This window comes from Larimichthys crocea, chromosome VIII, assembly GCF_000972845.2.
Source record: "Larimichthys crocea isolate SSNF chromosome VIII, L_crocea_2.0, whole genome shotgun sequence".
NCBI classification, from domain to species: Eukaryota; Metazoa; Chordata; class Actinopteri; family Sciaenidae; genus Larimichthys; species Larimichthys crocea.
The window spans coordinates 5,178,098-5,197,355 of record NC_040018.1 but is presented as its reverse complement, the minus strand read 5'-3'; the positions used below and the strand labels follow the sequence as shown (position 1 = coordinate 5,197,355).

The 19,258-nt window shown below is 41.7% G+C and overlaps 1 protein-coding gene across 1 annotated transcript in view; it reads left to right on the top strand.

Moving 5' to 3' along the window:
- The first annotated feature begins 16,578 nt into the window (after positions 1-16,578).
- Positions 16,579-19,258, top strand: part of lrrc4cb (leucine rich repeat containing 4C, genome duplicate b) — a 40,368-nt gene continuing 37,688 nt past the window's right edge. The window contains exon 1 of the mRNA XM_019273443.2: positions 16,579-18,339. The gene's annotated coding sequence lies outside the window, so the exon portion shown is untranslated. The remainder of the gene's footprint in view (positions 18,340-19,258) is intronic.

The window sequence follows — 19,258 nt, the reverse complement described above, 5'->3', positions numbered from 1 at the left end:
AGAACAAAATCTAAATCAAACAAACTACCTCAAAAACATAGCCACATAAAAAGATAAGATAGACTTTATTGATTTTCACCAGGGGGAAATTCAGTTAGGCACACAACAGAGTCAGAAGTACACGAGTACATTAGTGTTATTACTACAGTTTGTTGAGGGCAGTAGTGATGGTAGAGGGCACAATGCTCTTATGGTTTGCTTTTTTACATAACAGGGATCTGTATGTGAGGCTGTACGGGGAGTAGAGCGAAGCATGAGTTCAGGAGGTTGGCGGGGGTCGCGTGCTATGTTGAGTGCTTTGCATGTGGTGGCAGTGTTAATGAGTGCTGGGAGGCTGGGATTAGAAAAACCAGCGAGGACCATTTCGAAGAGTTTGTTACTGTTGGTGAAGCGTGGTGAAGTAGAACATGTAACAAGAGACGAGGAGGGTTCTGTGATTCACTGTGTATTTTGATCTATATTGAGGTTATATTGAAGTATTTCTCTGTTTTCTCATATATTTGACAACACAGCTGGTTCATCCTCGTTTCAGCCACAACACCCTATCAGCTTTTTTTGTTTTTGCCAAAGGGATTCATCAAACCGCTAAGTGGGGACTGGACCAGAACATTACATCCCTGTTGTTTTGATGATGTTATGCATTCACACAGAAACAGTACGTAATACAGCAAGCGATACATATATCATATCTCCATGGTGATGGATGTTTTCTGTTTACGGTGGCCAAGCACAGACAACCTTTTCATTTATACCTTCTCCCTTCATATGGAGCAGTGCCGAGAAGTCGATCAGTCAATTAGTCGACAGGTAATTAATTGATAAGTTTTCTCATCAGTGAATTGTTGTTGTAAAGCTGCAATAATGAAGCCATGAGACTTATTACTTCTGCAGCTCCTCTCAGCTTCTCCCTTTCTTTTAGCTCTTTCAGCTCATTTTTTTTTTTTTTTTTTTTGCTGTTTTGGTTCACGCTCATCACTTTCATCGACCCCATTTCCGAGCAGCAGGCAGCTGTTTTCAGTGAACAAGCTCCAATAAACCCACTTTGAGCTTCCTTCCCATGCCCGAAGGAATGGCGGTCAAAGGTAGCAGCTAGCAGGTGAACATCGTCAGTCATTTAGCTGCTATGGATATTTGTTGTTAATGTCAACAAATGTTTCGGCTTCTCAAATGTGAGCATTTACATTTTTTTTCTGTATTATTGTGCATTGAACACATTTGGGCTGTTGGTTGGACGAAGCAAACAATTCAAAGATGTAACTTTTGGTGCCAGAATATCATTTTCGGGCATGTTATAGACATAGAAGCAGTCATTCGTTGTGCCCTTATTATGGATCTTCCCCAAGTGAGACTGCGAGTGCAACAGCAGTTTCTAATGAAGGGTTAAAATAGATTTATGGAAGGGCCATTAAATGCAGTTTTGTAACACCAGTCCCAGAGTTTAAATGATGAGGGGTGGAGGAGGATCCTCTCAAACCACAATAACAAGCAGATTTCAGTCACAGATCATCCTTGACATAAACAAAGGAGTGTCCCTTTATTAATGAATAAAAGATAAATAAATAATTACACAAAGAAATGTTGCACAAGGGTGCTATGACACAACATTTTAGTGCTGCATCTTCCTTAACTTGTCTGGACCTCAGTGTGAGTAATTAATGAAAATACTGAAGTAACATTTTCACAGTAGAGATGACTAAGACAGCCAGGCACAGAGACCCAGTACAAAGGAGTGTGGGGGTGAGGAATATCTCTGTATTACACCTTGGATTAAAAAAAAGGAAGTAAAGGCTCCATTTCGTACACATTTAAGTTTTCATAGATTTATGCCAGATCTTGTACAAAATATTTCATTTTACAGAGGGTGAACTATCACATCTCCATCTCGACATTATCGAAGTGCACAATCAATAGAGCTTGGCTGATATTTGCAGTTTTGCAAATGTCTTATAAGATTGTAGCTTGCAACAAATGTGCCATGGCACTGCAGGGAAGCTGCAACAACTCAGCGTTGCTATTTTCCTTTTCAAATACTGTATGTGCAAATCTTGTAGCCACATTATATTTGTGTAATTTCTCAGAAGGAAATGTCCCCTTTGTTGTATTTTGGATTGCATTGTTTGCCCTACTTTCCTTCACACTAACTTGGCATGCTGAAGCACCCACTCAGCACTAGCCCACAGTGTCTGGCAGAGACGTGTCTAGTTCACATTTCTGTCAGCCTCCCTGCCAGTTATGCTTTCTAGGGCCACAGTCGAACACAGAGGGACGCGGCACTCGCTATACAAGCTTACAGTAAAATCTGGAGTGTGATCTGCTCCGTGTTCACATGGAGCAGATCACACCCCATGCATGTTTTTTTTTTTTTAAACTCGAATTAATGAGCGTCCAGCAGGATTCATCATTAAGGTTCATTTGAGTCAAGTATTTAAAAATAACAACGATCGCTGGAGACAAGCATTTCTAGGAACATATAACACACTGAAAAGGAAACGCGACTCACATGTTAATTCTTGACATACCATGTCCATATTGCAACTTGCCACGTGATCGTTGAATCCTGAAACACACATGCGTAGGAATTTAAACCCACCATGAAGTCAACCATTGGTTTGTGGACTGTCATTGCCTTGAGCCATCTTGTTTCTTTGGAAGCAGAAGTGTTGGAGCAGGGGAGGATACGCATTGATACACAATATGTCCTTATTGGATGTGACGGAGAATCTGAGGACAAACCGTGGTATCGATTTAGTAGCCACGCCCTAAAGCATACCCTTCTTTATTGTCTGTTTTACTCTAAATGGGATCATGGTTTGCAAAAATAAACATTGCGTGCGTGAAGAAAGCCATAGACAGTATAAAACATGGTTGTAGTATCTGTGACATACTCTGGCTGTCGCCATCTTGGCAGTTCTTGGCCTCTGCCAGCTCCACAATAATCCAAAGAATGGGCAAAGCTGTATGGCATGGGTGGAGCTGAGGCAGGCCGAATGAAGCTCAAACAAAGTGACCATGCTCTTAATTTCTGCATAACTTTAAGCCTTAATATAAATTGAATATTAAGTTTTGTGCAAGGCTGTGAACATGTTTATTTCTGTACATTGGCCATTTTAATACGGGGACTCTTGTACCCAGAGTCAAGTGGCCGTTTAAGAAACTGGGGTTTTTGGCACTTCCACTTTGGATTCTTGCCTAAAACTGGCGAGTGAAACCACAAACTCATGTGGAAACTGTTTCCTGAAGTACTAAACCGGGTCATAAGGTCATTTTTATTACTGAAACTCAATACAATGAGTTTTTAAGTGGAGTCACCCCCTGTTGGCCGTTAGAAAGAATTCCAGTTTAAGGCACTTCCACATTGGCTTCACTTTTCACACCCACTATATATTATACAGTGTATGGAGCTTATATATTCTACAGCAGTCAGAGTGGGGATAAAAAATAGATGGCTTTCACATCTATGATCATTGCATCTCTCTGGTGAAAATAAAGCTGGTTATAGCATCTGGCTTCCTGATGGTACAGTAGCACTGACCAACTGTGCTTTGTTGTCGGGTTTTGAATTAGCGACACTATTCGATATTGTACCTCAAGATGAATTTTCAAACGCGTCTCTATCATCTCTATCAGACTATAGAAACGAGCAGACATGTGTTAATTCAAGCAGCAAGAGGTACGCAGATGAGTATCTTATTGCCCCGCAGAAGGTGAATGATTAAAAACATGAGCTCACAAAACCTAAAGGTCTGCAGCCTCGCTGGAATAACACAAGACCGGGGCTGAGTGCTACAAACGCCTGCAAAGCTGAGGTAATAATTTAGACATGCCGCCAGCAGACAGGTCTTACTGAGCTCTTAGGAAACCATGACGGCACCTCATCCGTCATCTGTCATCTTCCCTTCAGCCCATCTCCTGGGCCCGGCTGGAGAGCATCCTCCATCTCTCTTTGCCCACATAGACAGACACATACACCCTCAAATATGATGGATGAGGGGAACGAGCACACAAGCCTTACTCTTTCAACAGAGCATGACTCCATTTACACCTACAACATTACCAGTGAGCACTCTGGCTGGTGGACCGCAGTGTTGTCCTTATCCTGACCACTTTTAAGAACAAACGCAGACAGATGTAGGGCGTACTTGGCTCCATTTTCACTCTCGTTCAGGGAGTCTAATCTCAAAGCTGGTGTTTGAGCGGAGAGGAGTTAAAATGTGCCTTCCAGCATGAGAATAAGGAAGTTAAAAAATGAGTGAGCCACAGTGAGATCTGCATCCTGGTTATTTGACTGACTTAGTGCAACATTGTTCAGTACAATTGAGTTCAGGACAAAGACTGTCAAGAATATTTTGGATCTTTTTTTCTTTGAATGAGAAAAGTGATAACAGCCTGTATTTTATTACTTTATAGTATTTAAAGCTTCTCTACTTGAATGTCTTCAGAACTGTCAAACTCAGACACTTTAATAATAAAATATGTCATGAATCAATCCCTACTTTTTTAACTAACCTTAATTATTTCTTGTGCGGTTGAGAGCTGCTGTATTTTATCTCTCTTAAGCCACGAGATACGCAGCGCTTTTCACTCTTCGCAGAGTAAGTCACCTTGTTCGAATTTGGCTTTCGGGAAAGTTCCTTTACAGTTTCTGAGATGGCAAACCTGTCAAAGCCTGTTTTATATTTAATGTGTTTGCTTTACTCTTCATTTTTTTTTCTGAAACGAGCAGATTTCTGCAGTCACTATGACAGTAAGTGATAATGTGAGTGCAAGAAACTCTAACAGGAGGTGTAAAGTAATGTTTAACTTACTCTGTATGCATATGGATGAATCCCTTTTTTGAGTTTACTGAACTAATTAATATCAATAAAACACAAATATATACATATACTGTATCTACAAAGATAGATACATTTGAGCCCTGTGATGAACTGAGACCTGTCCAGGATGTACCACACCTCTCACCCAATGCCAGCTGCTATCAGCTCATGGATGGATGGATGGAAACCAGGGAGCGGAGTCCTAAGACTTCCCCCTTATACTGCATTGTACTTTGCTCAAAACCAGGATCCTTAAGTGTAGGCCTACTGCACGTTTGTGCACATGTGTGTATTTTCATTATGAGTGGTGGGGGGGGGGATTATTTCAGCGCTGAGTGCACCTTTCACCTCGATGGATGCCATGAATGCTGCTAGGTAAGAGTAAACCTCCTGCAGCGCTTTAGAAAACCGCTTTTCTCTTCAGCGTGACAGTTAACTGTTCACATACTGACAGGTTCTGTCAGAAAGAGCTGCAAGCGTCACAGCCCATGACACTTGCCTATGACTCATAGGCTAGCAACAGACTTGACAATGACACACTGATTGATTGACTCACATAGAGACAAATCAGTGATGAATTCAGACATGCGGTGTTGCTGTTTATGTTTTTTCCGTGCTAGGTCAAGGAATGATTAGTGAGAGAACATCGATGCAAGTGCTGAAAACAACTATAATAGAATTCTTTTAAAAATAGGCACATTTTAGTGTCAGGACTCAGCGCTGTATGCTTGCAGTACATGTGGTTTGAGCTCTCTCTGGTTGAAATCTTCAAATCTCTTTTACCTCCAGGCTCCGTCGTCAGAAGTGTTGCACCGTGGCACCTGTAACCACACCCAGCAGTGATGTCACAGTGTACGCACATGACCTGACATCACTGCTAGGTGAGAATTAACACCACTAGATGAGAAATAACATTTTCAAGGGGTGTATATTCACACTTATAAGCTTATCCTCTCCAAAATACATAAAACACCTTCTCTGAATTCAAATATCCAACCTAGTCTAGCCTTCCAAAACAACTCATGTGACAGTGTTCTGTTTTTTGAACGCCGTGGTTAAAGTGCGGTTAAATTCAGGCAGCAAAAATAATAAAAAAGACATTTGTGTTCGGTTTAAAGAAACCAATGTTGACACTGCTGGTATGAGACATTTTGTGACAATGCACTCTACTTCCAGCCATGTTTTTCTGGTGTGGACGGTCTCTGAAGAGCAGTGCATCTGCTGACCACAAGCTCAGCTGTTTGTCCACATGGCTGGAATAATCACTTCATAATTACAGAAGGAAAACAAAAAGGCAACAATCCACATTTTACATTAGAGGCATCTCATCACGTCCTGAGATGATGAAAATGCTGTCAAAGAGTTTATTCATCCACAAGGCTGTATTCTGACTTCAACAGCAGGCACTAGCGAGGAAAAAAAACAGCACAAAGACAACAGAAGACACAGATCAAATAATCAAATCTTTGCACACGCCACATTGGTCTGTGTCCAAGTATCGACTAAGGCCGCAGTATGTCAAGAGCAAGCGCGTCAATACAGGTTTTAACCGGTTCCACTTGTATTTTAAATGACTGTAGTCCAAACAAAATAAAGTAGTAAAAACAGAATATGGAAGCCAAAGAGACATCCTTTGCAGGTTGCAACTGGAATATATAAAGAATATATTAAACTTTGTATGTATGTATATGCAAATTGCTGACATGCAGCCATGGCCAAGACTGAGTCGAAAACCCAGCTGGCTCACTTCCAATGATACATGATTTGAATATTAGATTGAGATGCTGACTGAGAGACGACCTTTCACAAGTATTTATATAGATCTGTTTACTGGGGCACGTGAACGTCATGTGCTGTGACGTAAAGGAGGAATGTCAGCCGGTGCAGTTATGTAATGTTGACTCTTTAGGTATTTTAGTGAAGTGGGCTGTGCAGCAGGCATGGCTTAGTGTGAAATGTGAAACATCTCAGCCGCATAAGTGAGGCAGGAGAGGGTGCAATAACAGGAATTGAAAGATAATGTTCTTTTAGATGTGCGTATTTGCAGTTATATATAGTCTTATGTGCACAAAATATACTGCTTAGGACGTCAGAGCTAATGTGTGTACATTAAACTTCCTGTTCTCTCTTTAAGATGATAATCCATCCCCTGCTTTCTAATAATCCAATGTGGGTATTTATTTTACCTCACGAGTGAGTTAAGCTAATACTCCCACTTTCCCCTCATTACTGTGGAGCCAGAGGTTATTTAATCTGTGGATTCTGTGTCAGGAATGCACAGGACTGAAGAGAACCTCTTTGTCTTGCACGGCACAGACTCCACGGGTTACATAAACAAACAAACACGAGAAAGCCAAATCAATCTTGCAGGGAACTCTTTAAATGAATCACATGATCACATTTTTTCTCCCGGCGATCCCGCACGTTGATATTTTGTGATCCTCCTGCTGCAGATCTGATCAATGTTCCTTGCGCAATTTACTATTGCTTCCCGTGTTTATTTAGATATTTATTTCTTTACCGTTTATTTTTATTTATTTATTTTTTCGCTGATCCTGCTCTTATCGATCGGCTGCACTCTGTTGCAGCTGAGAGGGATGGGTAGGTGGTGTGTGGGCGTTTTATGATCCGTCCTCATCCTCTTTCCATCCTGTAAAGTGCTTAACGACAATCAATCTTAACTCCCCTCCTTAGGAGATAACGTCGACCATGAGGTTGGTATTGATTTGTGAAGAGGCCTCCAGGTGGTCTTTAGTCATTCCACAAACCTCACCTACTCGCAGAAAGAGAAAAATACTGATTTAGAAGGAATCGAGAAACCCAGGAGCCATAACCTCTATTAATCAAATTAGTTGCCTGGTGAATGGAGCAGTTAGATTAGTTGGTTACATAATGAATTGTGCTGCCTGTCTGATTGTCACGCAGATTTATGCCCCAGTCACTATTTGTAGGTGAGTATATCCTTCTTCTGACATCTGAATTAGGCTTCTCTATGGCTGCTCGACCTGGATTATGGCACAAAAGACTGTAACATCAGATCCTGTGTATCGATTAAAACAACCACCTGATCATATCTGTCGTCCATCAGCCATTTTATAGGATTGCAGAGGAGAGAAAACGGTCTTGTTAAGGTGACAATTTGATCGTCAAGACAACTGAAGAGCGTTCGCTCGTACCAGATCTCTCCCTCCACACATCGATTTTTAACATGAATGCGTCTGGCATTCAGAGAGGTTTTTTTGCTGTAAGATAAGATTCAAATTTCAGTGCATGAGTACTTAGAGATCAGTGTTGCAGAAGACTGGCTCAGGCTGTAAGAGGCAATCCTACAAATGGAAGGTCAGTGCTTTGGTCCTTTATGACACCCGCTGTCCATTCTGATTAAGGAAGGCATTGAACTGCCACTGCAGGAGCAACACGAGGATCTCAACCTGCAGCTCCATCTTTACCCCTGATAAATACTTACGTTTATCTGCTTCTAATGAAAGTCGAACGAGATCATTTCCTCCTTGCGCTTGCCCGATACGGGGATTTTCTAAACCACGAATCGAAAGAAATCAGACCACATTAAAATCCTATATGCATATCTCCTCTCAGACGTGTATTAAATCATTCAACGCATCGCTCATCCTAATCATTTTAACTTAACCCTTGAAAGCATTCCTCATTGTAAAAGTTGTTTTATGCATCAAGCTCACGACGACACCCGACAGATCAACTATGACAGCGTGCAAATAATGAGCTGATTTTGGTCTTTTCTCACCGCCGTATGGGCCGAACACACGGGGAAGCGTCATAACTCACCGAGTTCCAGTTTGCTTTATCGTGACACGCTACAGCGTTTATGGCAAAATAACAGGACACACTAAATTTCCCTTAACTGCTGTCCCTGTGCACTCCTCGCTGCCTAAAGCATTTGCATTAATCACCATCCTTATGCACTGAAGTCTATCCGAGCCGCGCTTTGCAGGTTCATGTGACGAGGTAAAAACTATCGAGAAAAGTTACCAGATAAAAAGATAAAAACACCCCAGCCCGTTTTAGAAACCTCTCTCTTGTCTTCATGTTTATGCTAATAAGGCTCATTATAATGCTTTATAGAAATCTAGGGCCTGCACAGGAAGTCACATGATACTCTTTTGGAGGTCATTCAAATTCAATGGGGACCTGCTGCAATTAATCAAAATAATGTATTCTGGAGAAACAAGGCCTGTTGGACAGCAGCGTTCAACAACGATGGGAACATGGAGCGTATTTGACTACGTGCCAATGGATCCATATTGGCATGGAATAAGAAGTGGAAGCGGCTTTGGATAACAGAAATTGTTTCTCTGCACCCAAAATAATCTCGGCTAGAACCTACGAGAACAGCCACAACATTTTTTATTTATTTATTTTTTTACTTGCCTGATGAGTCTTTTAAAGCACCCACCAGAAAGATATGAAATACTGCCTCCACAGATATTGCCACGTTTATTGCACAAATGAATGTCAATGGTGAACAAATTGGCCCTGAATGCCTCCTTACTGACAATATCGTTAATTTAAAGTACTTAGGTGAGATGAAAATAATTGACAAACAGACTAAAGTTAAGATGGAACTTTATTTTATTCACTTTATTGTTGTGCAGCAGCTGCAATACAAAGTAGGAAGGAGGAAGGAGGGTGCAAACATAAAATGAAAAGCTCCTTTTTTAGTCTTGATATACAGAGATTTGACTCTGGTTTCCACTTATCTTTGCTTGAGTTGAATTCACTGCATAAAAGAAATCATCTGCAGTTTTTTTTTTTTTTTTCCCTTGTCATGTAAGCCACAAAGGCCTTTATGAAATGAGGCTTTCTTTTGTGGCCAAGCATATGAAGGTCAAAAAGTCAATATGGAAGTCATGTCCTACATAAAATGTGAATAGATGTTTCTCTTTGACCTACATGCAGATTATTTTGGAACCCTTATAAGCTATGAAAAATAGAAGACTTAGGGTGCTGCAGTGGCATACTAAATACAGTTGCCAGTCCACATAAACCTTATTTTAACAGCAGCTAAACACATTTCATAAAAGATTCTTTTGCTACAAATATTTTTAAACCTTTCTCAGGATTCTTTGGCTTTAAAGGGTTGGGCATGCGGTCTTCCTGCCCCCAGGAGCATCTTAAACTGGCACCTTTCCTTTCACGACCGAGTGGAAACATTTAGTGCCTTAACAGCCATTTCGCCAGCTGAGTTATTTTTTTTCTTTAATCCACAAAGGGGCTTTAGTGTAACATGCATGCACAGAAATGCCACTTCAATTATCTGGAACTGCTGTAATGAGAGGAAATACGGTCCATTAAGGTTCATCCTCCTATGCTGCTTACTGTGATCACTGAATACTAACAAAATGAAATGAGGGGGTGGGGTGGGGTGTAGTATACGTTTTCCCTCTCTCATGTAGTCTTAATATATAGACAGGTGAATACGTAGAGAAGGGATAAAACATGCAAATGCTCCTGTACGGGGAATAAGAGGGCACTGAATGGCCCTCACAGTCAGCAGATTTCAACCTAGTCGAACACCGATGGGACATTTCAAAGTCTTGTCTGACTTGTTAAGCTGAGCAGACTCTCTGCATTCTTATTTGTTTTGTTCGTTGTGTTAACTTACACTAAGCATTCAAATCAGCCTTTTCAGCAGAGCCAGAACATGCGACTTTTACGCACAAACGCTCCCACAATAAGGCGCTTGCATTGAACGCAAGCACCTCCGACGAGACGGCGACGTCCTTTGCGCTGTCGACAAAAGGAGATAAAGTCAGCGTTACTTTGTGCAATTCCAGCGTCGAAGAGAAATATAAAGTCGCAGATGGCTGGAAAGATGCAGACAATACTGGCGCCTGCTCTGCAGTGAAGTTCGGTTTTATATTGCAGCAGTATCAGTCGAAACAGTCTTAACCAAAACATGTAAAATGCTACTCCGGTAACGTTAAAGCAAGCAGTTCATAATAGATCTTTTGTGGGAAGTCAAACCACTGAACTGCTCAAACTGCAAGACATCCGACCAAAAAATATACATATATATATGAACAGAACATCCTTTATCATGGTGCCCATCCCCTCAGATTGCATGTCAAACGACAGCCTCAGTCCATACAGTGTCTGCCTGGTTTTATGCCAGGTTCAGACTACATGATATTTTTGCCTGTTAACGCAGAGTCATAAATTCTCTCCGCTACATGACATACTACACATTGGTCCCAAACCAATCATAGAAGTGTGTGCTGGGGAATGACCTCTGGAGACAAGAATATAAAGAAACAATGGCGTCCGAAGTGCACGTGTGACCTTTTCTCTGTTCCACAGTTCCACCTCGCAGCACCGACATCATTCCTTTATTTTTTTTTTTTTTTACTTCGCCAATTTACTGCTGTGCACTCGAGAGTGCTCTGTGCTCCGATTGGTCAAAACAAGTCTGGCATGATCGTCTTTCTGGCGGGACGTCGTGAGGTGACATAATACATTACACTGGATAAAATGATCAGTTGTCTCTTACCAGGCTGGTATCATGTAGTCTGAACCCGACATTAGATAGTAGCTGTGGTAGGTTTAAGGCCACTTCACTAACAGGAGGAGACAGTGGTTGCACATTTACCTTTACCTGAGTATTGTACTTACAGTATGTACCAAGTATTTTTACAATTTTAGTGTAATTTATACTTCTATTCCACTATAGAGGTAATTAGTTTTGTGTATTTACATTTATTTAACAGATATAGTTACTAGTTATTTGCAGACTCAGGCTTTACATGCAAACACATGATAGTTTTATAAATTATGATGCATTAACATACAGTACAGAGTAGGAAAGAGGGCAAATATAAACTATTAATAATATGGTAATTACTACAGAAGAGTGAATAAAATATGAGAAACAATATATTAAAAATGCTGCTTACATAGTAATCCATCAGAAATAATAATCCAATCTTTTAATAATACGACACTGAGAGGGTTTCTAGGCTGTATGGGCTGTAGGCATAATGAGCATTTTTACATTTCATATTACTGCGTTTGCTGTAAGATTTTGAATGCAGGACTTTTACTACAGAGTACTGATATATTATTGTATTGCTGTTTTTACTAAAATTAAAGGTCTGAACACTTATTCCACCTCTGCCCTACCAATTAACCTTTAGTCACATAAAACTGCAGCCTGACTGTCTGATTCATTTTGTCTCCTAACTCTTTTATTACTGTAATCTAACCAAGCAAGTTTCCTAATTCTATGCAGTTTATTTAAGGCAGGTGATGTCTAATCCACTCTGCCTGCGAGGAGGATGATAATCTCTCGTGTTCATGATCGCGGCGACCGGGCCGAGCTCCCCCTGAAGAAAGGATCAGGACTTCTGTCGCTCCTCTGCTGTGCACTTCTGAGACGAGTGGACATTTCCTGTCTGTCGGGATACAGGTAGCAGGCTCACTTGGTGCTAATAACGCAGTCCCTCAGCCTGTCTCTCATTGAATTTAGGCCAAACGTGACAGGAATACTTCCCTCTTCAAAGTCAGGCAGCCAGATGCATATATAGTCTCTGCGTCCGTCGGCTGCTGTGGTGGGGATGAGACGAGTCAAGTACACTCAGCCTTTGCTCTCTGCGTGGGCTTCATCTTCTGGATATCTGTCTCTTTGGGGGCGGCCATTTTAATATTCAAACCAAGCAGAGAGAACAAGTGCAGAGGGACAGCGGCCATTTGAATAATTGAAGAGGCGCTGTAGTGCTAGAGGATCCTCTCTCTCCTCTCTCTCTGCCATATTTTCCCTTCTATCTTTTTTTTTTTTTTTTTTCCCCAGCCCGGCTTCTTGAAGTTTGTCCCAGAAAGCAGTCTGGGACATGTGCTACCACAGCAGCCGATTCCAACGATCCCAATAGGCTGATGGAAGAAGATAGAAAAGAGAGAAGAAGGGAAAGAGATGTCTCACAGAGAGAGAGAAATCGAGAGGCCAAATCTATTTTGACAGGAAAGTGGCTCCAGACCAAAATGAGAGATAAAAAGAATTAACTAAAGCCATCTCTACCCATAATTTGTTAAACACTTTTACATATCTTTTCCCATCTGTGTTCTTCAATTTGTTTGACAGACTTTAAAGCCGGGCTGTTTAAATAAGTCAGTGAGAAGAACCTTCTTCTCCCCCTCAAGACCAAATGCAGCATAAAGTGGCTTTAAATTTTCAGCATTCTTTCTCATTTTTATCCCGTCTCCAGCAGTTATTTGAAGATAATTTGAAATTCAGTGGCGATGATAAGCGATGCACATTGTGCCTTTTTGTTAATCACGTAAGAGCCCTTTGTTGGGAAAGTTCAAATCCATGAGGCATTTAGAAGAGCAAAGCGAAGGACGAGACGCACCTTGACATATTCGTCATAATAATATTCTATATTAAGCTGTCCTGGGTTCACTCATGTGTCGGAATAAAGGTTGAAAGTGAGTGTCTGTCTATCTTGTGCCCAAAAACTGAAACTAATCTTGTTGAAAATGTTATTAATATGCATCGGGATTCAGGTAATCACACAACTTCTAAGCGAGCATAGTTAATGGAATCCTTTGGAAACATTCACAGGAACAGACGTCTGGTCTAAACCATTTCTAACTTTGCTATTTCCATAGAAAATAGAAGCTGTCAAGCTGTCACATATGTTTGATGTTTGGGTTGATTTACCGCCCAGAAGTCTTTTGTGGGCTGGAAATCTCTGGCACTGACTCTAAGTATTGCTGTTGTATGGATTCAAATGGGGCTAAATACAACACGGTATATTTATATTGTCCTTGTATGAAAAACGTTGTAATGAGGGAGTACATTGTTGGAGCTGCATGTGGTTGACATTGATTTGATTGTGCAGATCTGCTGAGGCTTTCATTTAGAGCAACACAGGCTGTGCGCGCCTCTCCCCTTGTTCCGAGCGCTTTTATTTTTAATTCTTCTACACAGGAGATCTCGAGGAATTAAAATTCATATTTCATCAAAGCGTGAATAAAACGCTGATAACAGAAAATATATCAAATGCACATGCGGTCTTTATAAGGAAGACCCTCACTGTTATGTAACTGTTACCCTATTAATATTAGTGCAGCGTATGAAAAAATTATAATGAAGTCCGATTATGCCTCAATATAAAATCCACAAAGGTCCGGTTCTGTGCACCTGGATCTGACTTCTTTCGAGGCAATGAAAATTCTCTCAGAGGAGATTTCCACTGATTTAGCTTCTTAGACGAGGATTATATTTAATCTATGTGAAATTGGCTTGTGTTTTGACAAGCTACCCTTTTACTTTTGCATGAGGAGGAAAGTTCAGACTTTAACAGCTGGAGAAGAAAAGCACTACAATGCTTTATGATGGTGTAGGAACTGTTTTCAGTCCAAGATAATAAAGTTGGGTTAATGATTAGTGGGTAAAAAGAAAAAAAAGAGGGACTTAAGGTCTTAATTTGATTGACAATACAAAGTCTGACACTGCTTCATAAGTTCTTATGACTCATTTTGTCATGTCGCGGTGAATCAGTTCAGGAGGAGTGTGTTTTTACTGTTTATTGAGGTCTATTATGTTTAAAGGGAGATTTAGTGCAGAGTTTTAAAAATGTCAAACAGAAGCACAAGGACACATTTTCAAAGCCTTATTTCTTATTATGATCCTCCTACATGCACCTCTCAATCTCAGCTGTATATAAAACTCAACGTACTTCTTTATAAATACATTATATTTTTGCTCCTAGTTTTACAAAGAAAAGATGGTGATACGATTAGATAGGTAGGTAGGTAGGTGGGTGGGTGTACTGCTGGCACCTACTGCTGTTCCCTGTCCCCATTTGACAAATGTGGTTTTGAAATGTTGCAGCAACTCCAGCAACAGTTGATCCATACATTGTCATGAACTCTGAAGCAGCAGTTCAAGGTTGGTCTGAACTTGGTCTCCTGTCCTCCATTTAGGACCGGCATCAAGTCAAAACGTGTCCTATATAAACAGTACTGATTTTTCATAGAACTGGTGAACAGAGCTTCTTTGAAGTGAAGCAGTATGTGTCTTACACCTGCAGTCTCCCTACTCCCTGCAGGGGCAGCAACACTGGTTGAAAAAAAAGAATCTTCTTCAGGTCCAATGACAAACACGACACATGGATCACATTTGGTAAATTTTGGATTATGACTCTCCAGACAAGCCGGAAATGTGCAGCGTCGTGGTTGAAATGTGCAGATGTGTGTAAAGAGGTACTGTCGTTTTATATGGTAATGGATTTAAACAGCTAAAATGAAAGTGTGGTGCAGCTGACAGGACCCCAGCTCACCTGGCTCGTCACAGCGGTTAGCTCCCTCTGGTAACGCACAGCCAGCTGGCAAAAAAAACACCTCGCACGGCCGGCGCCCAGTTCTCTTTTTAGCCAAACTGCAACTGGTAATTTACAGTTGGGCTGGGTCGTGAAAGGTAGGCAGCCAGAGGGGGCAACCGATAAGAGATGAGCACACAGAGACACAGCAAACAGTTGTGCTCTCTGACTTCCAACACTGTATCCCACTGAGGGATCACATGTGTTACGATGAAGTTTACCACCAGGCAGGTTGTATTTTTTTCAGCTTGAAGTCAAAATCAAGCACAGCTCAACTAGCAGTAAGTCACTTCTGGCTCAGATGGATTGTCCACAAACCAATGGGTGATATCACAATGGGTGAACACATTACAGCAGTCTTGTTTCAGAAGTCGTGCTAACAATTCCCCCGTTGTTTTGTTGTGAATATTTGCTGGTTTTCTAAATCCAGTTAAATATCCTGGGCTTTATATAACAAAACAATTTTGAAGACATTAACTTGCAAAAATCATCATATATTTCTGTCATTCCTGGACAAAATGACACGTTGAGAAAATAATGACAATAATAGTTGCAGCCACAATTCCTGGTGCTGAGAAGCACTGACCAACTCATCGCTCCTGCAGGTTGACACTGGGCTGAGATCTGGTTATAGCAAATGATTCAGATCATTTTCACACTCCAACCATTCAGTGGGCTCCCTCCTGCTCACTATTGGAAGCATCTGCTCCTGGTTTCTCCAATAATTTATTCAGGTTCAGATTCATTTTTTTTTCTCACACGTATGATTGATGAACCGTAATCACTTACTTTGGGAACTCTCTGTGAAGAAAGCTCTTGCTCACTTCTCATTTGATTATTCAGCGTGTGTGAAGAAAGCTCTTGCTCACTTCTCATTTGATTATTCAGCGTGTGTGTGTGTGTGATCAAAACACGTAATACGATGCCATTACGATTGATTTATATTCATCTTTGTTCTCTTTCTGTCTCATAAAGCGGAGTGGCCTCAGTGACCGGGAAAAAGACTTTCTGGTGTGTCACCTAATGAGACACCCTGTTCATCTCAGATCACATGAATGAACGCTCACCTGTCTGTCTGTCTGTCTGCCTGTCTGCCTGTCTATCTGCAGGTCTTCCAGACACCTCCTTACCTACAGTGCCAACCTGTTTGCTACACCGGCGGCTTAAGTTTCCCCTCTTTATATTAACATCTCTAGTAAAGGCAATTAGGCAAGCCGGTTTCAGCCATGCAGAGGTTGCCTAGGTTACTTTTGTCTTCCTTCTGACAGCATCTGTTAAAAAGGGGGAATAAACTGCTGCCATTAAAAAACATGCTTACTGCAAACAGCAGGTGGGGAAAATCCAAAGCATTAGTCATTTCATTCATAGCTGTCTGTAATATGCTGGACACATGCACATATTGTATTTGTGCTTTTATATGGGGGAGTCCTGATAAGACATGTTGAATGTGATGAATTTATTTGTTGGATGCAGACTGAGGTCCGTTTTATTTATTTATTTATTTTCCGGATGACTGGATAGAGACTAACGCCTGTAGGTGGCAACCATACCTCATCAACAATTGAATCACACCCGCATACACACACACACACACACACACACACACACACACGCATAAAAGATCACATCAGATCTGCGTTTTCTTATGCGTCAGTGCCATTGATCCATAGTAATTAACGACCGCCGGGTGATTTAAATGAGGAGATGGACGCGCAGGCAAAGTGCTCAAAGTTAAAGTGGTCCGGAGGGGGTTGGTGGGCATACGTCGGCATCACGCCTACAACACATGCGCGCACCTACCACCTTACACTTACAACCACGAGCGTGACTCACATACACGCACCCGCACGCACCCGCACCGCACGCACGCAGATCTGGAGACCCGTGATTTTTTAACGCGCTCGCTATTCAAGTCATGGACTGCAGAGAGCGGGGGAACCATTAAGGAAGCCGGTGGCCAAAAAAAAAAAAAAAAAAAAGCAAGGCTTTATTTGCAACACACGGATGATGCTGCCGCCACACCACCACCCGGATCGGACACACTCTCTCCCTGACAAGCGGAATTATTACTAATAGCCGCGCTTATCAATCAATAATAGCTTTGGGGGTGGAGTGGCATCCAGTGGATTCTTGCACCCTCTACTTGATAGAAAATACTGTATGCCATATGCTCTCTGCGATTTTTTTTTTTAGTGCAGCCTATGGCAACCCATTTGTCCTGATGCGACGCGTGTGATGGTTGCAGTGGGACGGATATCCTTAATTTTATCCAATAGGCGTTCTCAAGGATCTTTTTTTTTTCTATCTTTTTTTTTTTTGTAGGACGCTTCTTCTTCTTCTTCTTCTTCTTCTTCTGCACCCCTTTCTGCACTGACCTTATCAAGCATGCTTTAAATAAATAAAAAATAAATAAATAGGTAACTGTTAATTGTCCACTGCTGAGCTTGTGTTCATTTGTTCGGAGAAACAGTCTGACTGCTGATTCCAGAAGAATTACTTCACTTTTCTTTATTTTGATTTGATTTTTTTTTTTCAGGGATTTTAACAGGAAACCACCGGTGGGAGTCAATTTGGACTGGCTTTCTTTTTCTTTTTTCTTTTTTTTCTTTTTTTTTTTTGATTGGGGGGTTGAGAACGAAGGGCCTATATACTGACTTGATCCCCACAAACCAACCAACCAAACACCGCCACTAACCCCCCCTCATCAAAAACTCTGCAGGATTTCCTCCTCCTCAGTCCAGAGGAATATCTTCCAAGTCCAGTGGGTTACCGCTGCTCCTCTGAGGGGAAGGCTTTTCTCTTCTTTTTTTTTGTTCTCTCTCTCTCTCTCCTTCTTCTTCTTCTTCCTCCATCGCCGCTCATTATTACATCCAAGGGGAATGGTGGCCGCACCGCAGATCCACGCAACTCTTTTTGAATGTTTGGCATTTTTCGCAGGCGAGCATCTTGACTTGTGATCGAGAGAGAGAGAGAGAGAGAGAGAGAGAGAGAGAGAGAGAGAGAGAGAGAGAGAGAGAGGGAGAGAGAGAGACGCGGACTGCAGCACCCTCCAATCCCTTTCACATGGAGATTTGTGCCTCGGTCGTACTGCAAATCTTGAAAACGGGGACCGGGGCCCTGCTGATTTTTCCTCCACTGCTCTCAACCCCGATTTCATTTATTCGAGAAAATGCGTGAGTATCTGATCGATTTCACTCCCAATTCTGCCCATTCGGCGTGATCTGCTGCTGTATATTCCCCCACGTAGACCGATTATTCATCGCCGTTTAACCCATGATTTGTGCTTGGCTCGCAGACTTCAATGTAAAGATACTTTTTTTCGTGTGTGTGTGTGTGTGTGTGTGTGTGTCCTTTTCCATCTCTTATAGGTTAGGATAGCTGTCGCATCCTCTTTCGTGTGTGAGCGATTGTGTGTGTTCCTGAAAATGTGTGTGTGAGACACATCCAGAGAGAGATAAAGATAGATGGAGAACAGAAAAGGGGGGTTGAGGAGGTGTGTGTGTGTGTGTGTGTGGAAGTGGAGGACGGGGTGGTGTGGGGGTAGCTGGTGCAACAAATTGTGTGTTTGAGCGCTTGGTAGAGACTGTATGGTCTGTGGTAGTCCCTGTTGCCAGCAGGACATTACTGCTAGAAAAAGGCCTACGTCATATGGTAATTCAAATTCAGTTCAGGTATTCTCAGCATACACGTTTGCAGCAAAAAGAGCGCCGGATTGGCCAGGTGGGCAGGCTGGCCCACAGGAAGGGCGCTTTGAGTTGAGAATGTGGCAAAGCAAAGAAAGCCTCAGGTCCAAAAAAAAAAAAAAAAAAAAAAAGCATTTAGCTCATGCACATACCTCGGACATGTTTCCACTCTCTTTGAATGCTTTCAGCAAAGCCACCCGTTGGGTGATATACAGAAATGAAGGTTTTCCTCTAACAGGGGCCGAGCAGGTTAACCACAAGTGCATTTTCTAGGAAATTTTGAAAAGTGTCAAGTCTCAGAGTCCTTTGAATAGGAGCTGTCCATCAGTGGGAGGTGCTGAAAATGCCCTGACGCTGAAAATACTCGTGTGTTGGCTGAAATTGGGTAGAGGGAGCTGCATTTGGAGCA